The sequence below is a fragment of the Cupressus sempervirens genome, chromosome 6 (assembly GCF_028749045.1).
Source record: "Cupressus sempervirens isolate cs-2001-9-10 chromosome 6, ASM2874904v1, whole genome shotgun sequence".
NCBI classification, from domain to species: domain Eukaryota; kingdom Viridiplantae; phylum Streptophyta; class Pinopsida; order Cupressales; family Cupressaceae; genus Cupressus; species Cupressus sempervirens.
In genome coordinates, this window is record NC_143123.1 from 464862371 (window position 1) to 464868370 (window position 6000).

Sequence of the window (6000 nt, forward strand, 5' to 3'; positions counted from 1 at the left end):
ATTGCCCTGCTAAATTTGTTAACTATGCTTGAGAGTCCAGCATGTTTGATAGTTTCTAGCTTGAGACAAAAGAAACATTTTGGTAGAGTGGTTGACAAGAAAAGTGAACAATTTTATAATGAGTAGTATTTTTATAAAGAATCCTTCCAAATATCACTACAAATTTTACCATAAGACAATTAATTTAGTATCTAATGGATCAATACAACTCGCTTTATGAAATTTTTTTAGCCAATTTACAACAAATTAAAATGTATAGTATTTATGAATTAACATTATTAAAATATTGACAATGTTTTCATCCTACCAATTTTGAAGCCACTTAGTGCATTTGAGGTGACTTCTAGGTGACTTTTGCATTCATTTAGTGCACTTAAAATAATCCACATTCCTTCCACATTCACCACCCAAGTATATATGGACTCTTCTTTAAGTTAGCTAGACAACAAATTATTTGGTATTTATATTTAGTACTTAATTATAAATAGTAATAATCAATCTCTCCCAAAACCAAGGAGACTCCTGTAGTCTTGAAGATCCAAGGATTCCATGGTTGTATACCTAATGCGGAGGTCGCATGTCTACCATTGCAACACCACTTTGCTATGCTACTTTGATGTAAACTTCTCTCATCCAAACTCCATCAAGGATCTTATCACCATCTATAATGTAAACACCTCAAACCATATAATTATATATTATGCATTCCTCAAGTTCAACTATATTGTGATAGATCTTGACGTGCCTTGGATAAAATTGATCTTACATATCCCAAATCAGAATGTATATTAGTTTAGAGAAAAAAAAAATGCCACCATCCACATTCCCCATATAAGGACATTATTTCACGATGGCAGTTGAATAGATTTTTGTTAGTAGTCTCATATCTTGAGATGAAATGATGAGGGCACTTACCTCCTTTAGAACAAGACGGATTTGGGGAATTCATTTCAACACAATCATCCCTGTGGTTGGTAATCTCAACATTAAATTTGGCTGAGACATCCTTCTCCACATGGTAGCCTTGTAAATTGATTTTATACAATGATAACATGCCTTTAAACAGATCAATAGAGGCTTTATGGTTGGAAACTTTTATTTCCATCTTGCCCTCTTCGTATTCACTAAGCAAGGTTTGCCCAAATCAAGACTTCATTATTGTTTGGTTTGTGTTTTAACTGTTCTTGTTCTTTACTCATTCTTATTAACAAAAAATCCTTTCTCTTGTTCTTGAGGCCCTTGTCTTTAATTCATAGCACTTGTCAAAGGATAAATCATTATGAATGGCATGAATTAAAACATTATGTTTTGTTTGGTACCCTAACATTTCAAAGTGGCAGGACAATTGCTTCAAACGATCTTATTGCTTGAATTGCTTCCCTTAACCCTCCTCCAACTTGGTTGAGAGATATTCAATTTTTGATTCATTTCCCTCAAGTTCCAAACAAGAACCATGCTCTAATAATGAGTCGCTTTTGGGAATCTTAAAGGAAGCTCAAAATTAATTCTAATAAAATCATTCTATCATCAAAATCATCAACTATTTGCATCAATGTCTTTATCATCCATACCATCATCTAGATTAATCTTATTGGGATGTTAAATTTGAAAAGAACAATTATCTTGGTAAGACAATTTTATAATTTAAATATTTTTTTCCCTACCTTGGGCTAGTCAAAGGATAGACAAAAGGGATCAAAGTGTCTTTCAATGTCTTGGGAGGATTTCTTTTGGGAAGCTAGATATGGAGCTTGGCACATCTTTGGCATTGGTTTCTAGCACTATGTTTTCTCTTGGTTAATTTTGAAAAATTGGAAGGTTTCAGATTAATCAACATTTGCTCCTTTTCTTCTTTTGTAGGAGGAATGGAGGGATCCTCATTAGGTTGAGAAGTGTAAGATGATGAATGTTTGTAAGATTCAAATAGATATTGGAGGAATGAAAGGTGTAGGAAGAGTCGAAGTCTAGAAAGAGGATGTGAAATATCTTTTTGTCTACTCAATTTTGATATCATTTCATGTTTGAAGTTTTGATAGAATAGGAAAAGGATGTCTTGTCAATGTTTAATAGCTAAGGTGTTTGAGGGCAAAGGAAGTCAAGGGTGAATTTCCCATTACTTGTTAATGTATTATAGAGACTATGGTTGATGATGATAGAATTTCCATCACAAGGGAACTTCAAACACTTACAAATCAAAGTAGCTTTCATGGAAGTAAGCGAAGGAAGTCATAGTTACAATTGAAATGAATTGCAGTTAGGGATAGTGACAAAGGTCATGTCTAAGAACTTGGTACCAACTTCAATGAGAAGGGTAATGGAACCTATCTAGTAGGACAAGTAAAACCGTCATGCACCTTAATCATAAAATTAGATTTATCAACGAATCTTGACAAATCATCTTTTAAATAAATAATCTCCAAAATAGTATTTGTCATACATATTGGATTAATGATCACCCATTGTGAGAGATTTCCTTTAATATTTGAATTAGTCTATAGGGGTCAATCAGGCACCTTACTAATTTTCTTGGAATCAAAAGTAATGCAAGGCCCATGCTTAGGTTTAGGTAGCTCAATAAGGTGACAACATTATTGTCCTTGCTACACATATTATCAATGTCCATGTTTGTCATGTTGCTAGGCTAAAAAATACTGGTAGAATGGGAAGGTAAAGAATTGGTGAAGACTTGTAAGTTTTAGTTGTGGGTGCTACATATTTGTTTCCCTTATCATTGACACCCTCCATGGTTATGGTATTAGAATAAATAAGGTCTCAGATGAAGCGTTTTAACTTAAAGCACATTTTGCTATCATGAATAATTTGACAGTAATACTGGCAAAAACATTTGGTATCATAAGATGCCATAAATGTTTTGGAAGGTTCAATAGATTTGATGGGAGGAAGTTTCACAACATTAGCATCAATCAAATTTATTGTGATATATACTGTCCCATTTTTTTGGAGGAATTAATTATAAAGTTATCAATTAAAAAATATATATATTACAAGGTAACTTTATAAATTAAATAAAAAAAGCTTCTAGAGGTTGCTGGAAGAAGCAGAGAAAAAATTTAAAGAGGGAGGCTAACCTATCAAGGAAAAAAGAATAAATAAGCATTGAGGGCTCATTGCCTATCATTGAGATTTATTATTGAATTTTGTTTATGTGCGTTGTGGAGCCTAGGGTTTCTGCAAATAGTCACAATTGGCCATTGAGAATGAAAACTCTCAATTGGTAAGCAATTTTGAGAGTGTGAGAGATCACTTGAATTATTGCAGCTGTGGGAAGGATATTTCAGTCCTTTAATTTGTGCTTAATTGCTGATTTGAAGTTTCCAGTGGAGTTGCACTTTCACCATATCATCTACAGCATTCAGTCTCCACCATTTGATCAATCCAGGTTCTTCATTTCAATCTGTAGTTGCAACAAGTTCTCAATTGTATACAGCCAATCAGGGTTTCTCTGTAATGTGCTATGTCATAATGTTTTGGTGCTGAAATTTGCCATATCATTTGTAAAAACATTTGGTTTTCATTGAATGAATATATTGGCACTATTATTTCTTTTATTTCAGCAATATACTTTAGCCGTGCATTAAATTTAGGGTTTTGTTTAGTGGCCTATTGGAAAGGGTCATTACGGTGGTATCAAAGTGATTTCCTGCCAGCCTGATAGGGTTACCTAGCCACCATTTAATTTAGTTTACAAAAGAACCAACATAACTGAGAATATGGTTGAGAGACATTCTCAAAGCCCATCCAGAAGTGTGCGAGATGATGAGACTTTACAGCAACAGGAGAGGCTTCTACAGTCAATAGAGGCAAGTACACAGGCAATGATGGTTATGATGCAACATTTGATTGGGGAAAATAGGAGGAATAATCATAATAATGACTAGGATGACAGGAGCATAGCAGGATCACAACATAGGACACGATCTGGAACAGCTGACAGACCCACACGGCGTACATTCAGAGAAGAAACTCCAGCACGCACACCTGATGCTATGATAACATATATTGTAGATGAACTCCGACAAGCGAGGAATGAGTGGGATTCATTACCAGAATATGTACAAGATGGATGGACATTTGACAGGTACCTGAACTATAGAGCTGCTAGGCAGAAGCAAGTAGATAAACACAGTGAGTTGCAACAAGTCACCAACAAGTTGGTATTACCCACATTTGATGGTAGTGGAAAAATGACTGCTCGTGCTTGGATTCATAAGGTGGATACTTTCCTATCTCTGAAGACTATGACAGAATTTGAAGCACTCAAGTATGCCACTTTACACTTAGATGCGACAGCACATGATTGGTGGACACATGGCATGATCACATTGCAACACAATTAGGTAACCACTTATCAGAAGTTTGTGGATAGATTGATAGAAAGGTTTGATAAAAAAAATCCTAAGGTTTATTTCCAGGAGTTAGCCCAGTTGAGACAGTTAGGAGGTTTAGAACAATTTATCAATGACTTCCAGAAGCTTGCAGTGATGGTGCCTGACATTTCAGAAAGGAGGCTAGTCATTTTATTCACAAAGGGATTAAATGAACCACTCAAGGGGTGGGTAAAGGCCTTTGATCCTCCTACATTATAGGAAGCCATGAAGAAAGCCCGCAGTATGGAACTTGCAGCTCCATCAAACCCATTTAGTTCAAAGAGTTCTTCATCATTTAGAGATAACAAAGGGGAATTTAGCAAGGGTAAAGAGAAGGTTAGTGACTCAAAAGACAAGCTAGCTACACCTTGGGAAAAGGAAACACTTAATGACCTGCGTAGGAAGAAGCTATGCTTCTTTTGCAAAGGTCCCTATGAGTTTGGTCATGATTGTCCTATGAAGCCTAAGGGGAAGGCTAACCGGGTGATGTGGGCTTATTATGAAGGTTCAGATTCAGACATCTCAGAGCACCATGATGAGGATCCTGATGAGGTAGAGGGTGAACAAGAGGTAGATAGAGTTGAGAAAAAAGAGGCTCCAGAGATACATTTACAGGAGGCACGTTTGTCTAGTATTGAAAGAGAGGGATCTTTCAGATTTTGAGGAGTCTTGGCTAGACAGAAGATTATTACTCTGTTGGATACAGGTGCCACGCATAATTTCATTGATGCACGATTTGTGGAGAGTTGTGGACTCATTACTGAGGAGTTCGAGGGACTCAGAGTTAAGGTAGCTGATGGATATACTCTTCGTTGTGATAGGATGGTGCGAGATCTACCTTTGCACCTAAACAACTATGAGTTTAAGGTAGACTATCATGTGGTCAACATGGGTGACATGGACATAGTGCTTGGGATGCAATGGCTACATTCTTTGAAGGAGGTTACCCTAAGATTGGAGGATATGGAGATACGATTCGTGGTGGATGGTAGGACTCATGTGCTGAAGGCTATCCGTAATGGTGATGTTAGGACTATCTCATTTAGGTCGTTGGAGAGATTAGCTAGGCATAATAATCTAGAGTGGGAAGCAATATGTGCCTTGATGCCTACCGAGGGGGAGCAACATAAGACTGAATATCATCCAGATATTGAAAAATTGAGAATCAAGTATGGGAAGGTATTCAGTGAGATTCCACTAGGCAGGCCACCAGACAGAGGTATTGAGCACATTATCGAGTTGGAGGAAGGTGCTAAGCCTGTCATGATCACACCATACCGGCACCCAAAACGACTCAAAGATGAGATCGAGAGGACCATCAACAAGTTGCTAGGAATGAGACACATCAGACCAAGTAAGTCACCTTTTGCATCTTCTATTGTTTTGGTAAAAAAGAAGGATGGAACTCTACGAATGTGTATTGATTATAGGGTGTTGAATAAGAGAACTATAAAGAACAAGTATCCCATCCCACGCATCGATGAGTTGATAGACGAATTGCATGGGGCTTGTTATTTCACAAAAAAATGATTTGAGATCAGGCTATCACCAGATTAGAGTTCGAGACCAAGATATTGAAAAAATTGCTTTTAGATGTCATTATGGGCATTTT